The sequence below is a fragment of the Papaver somniferum genome, unplaced genomic scaffold (assembly GCF_003573695.1).
Source record: "Papaver somniferum cultivar HN1 unplaced genomic scaffold, ASM357369v1 unplaced-scaffold_81, whole genome shotgun sequence".
In the NCBI taxonomy this organism is placed as follows: Eukaryota; Viridiplantae; Streptophyta; class Magnoliopsida; order Ranunculales; family Papaveraceae; genus Papaver; species Papaver somniferum.
The window spans coordinates 6,770,368-6,771,750 of NW_020651082.1; the positions used below are offsets into that span (position 1 = coordinate 6,770,368).

A 1,383-nucleotide genomic window follows, 5' to 3' on the forward strand; every position below is an offset into this window, starting at 1 on the left:
CCTCAGTTTCATCTCACATTAGTTCGGATTGATCCAGAGGGGTTGCTAAAATTGTAACGAATTCCCCTTTGGGAGATAGAAGCTAGTCTAGAAACAATCTAAGTGAGCCATCATGCTTGTTGTTTGCTAGAAATCTCTAGGTTTGCTGTGGTAAAGTCGAGTCAGCCTGCTGTGTGATTGCTAAAACCTTCCTGTTAGGATTTTTTTTTTCTTTTTGAATTCTTTTTAGTGTATGCCAGAATGTAAAAGAGACGCTTTAGGTCGATTCATTAGGGAGGGACCTAGTAGTTCTAAGAATCTTGACTATCTTAACTTAGAAAGTGCTGTTTTTGAAAGGTCCAGTTTTGAACGTACGAATTTTACTAAGGAAAGAATCCCTAATACTCCGATAGCGCCATAAATGGCAACTTTGAAAGCATTGTTGAATCCAACTAGGACTACTCGTCCGTCGTGTATTAAGTTAGCTGACACGGAGGAAACCTATGAATTGAAACCTGGGACCTTACAGCTGCTCCCAATATTCTTAGGGAAAGAAAATGAGAACCCCTATTTCCATATTGGGGATTTTGAAGAAATTTGTAGTACCCTAATAATTAGAGGCTTAGATGATGATGCTTTGAAACTTAGGTTATTCCCTTTTTCCCTGAGAGATAAAGCCAAATCTTGGCTATACAGTTTGACTTCAGAGTCAATTGAAACATATGAACAGCTTACATCTGCCTTTTTCAACAAGTTTTTCCCTAGGCACAAAACATTGTCTATTAGGACGCAAATATGTAAATTTTCACAACAAGAGGGAGAATCTTTGTATAGGTATTTGGAAAGGTTCAATGATTTGTTATCCCAGTGCCCTCATCATGGTTTAGAAAAGGTTAGGCTAGTTCAGATTCTTTATGAGGGTTTAGATTATTCAACAACAACCATGGTCGAGTCCTTGTGCACTGGTGGGTTTGAAAACCAAACTGTTGAGGCAGCAATGGAATTTTTGAATGACATCGCCGATAAAACCCAACAGTGGGAAAATAGTAGGGAACCCAAGAAAATAATTCTTCTAAATAAAGGAAATGTCAATAGGGTAGAAGGAAACTTTGAATCAGATGCAAAAATTGCTGCTATAGCAAAAAGGTTAGAAGCTTTAGAAGTGGGTCACACTAGTGGTAGATTGGAGCCTTTTTGGGAAGGCCAGAATAATGAAGAGCAAGCCAACGCTCTTTATAATAACACTAGGTTTGATAATCGTCAAAAGTTTGACCCATATTCAGAAACCTATAATCCGGGTTGGAGAAACCATCCGAACTTTTCTTGGTCTAAGGGACAGAGTCAAGGTCATCCTAGTAATTCTAATGCTCCCCCAGGTTTTGGTTACACTAAGAATTCATCAGG

General features: G+C 38.6%; 1 pseudogene; it reads right to left on the minus strand.

The window, feature by feature from the left end:
- Positions 1-764: 764 nt before the first annotated feature.
- Positions 765-864, minus strand: LOC113345623 (annotated as a pseudogene).
- Positions 865-1,383: the final 519 nt, after the last annotated feature.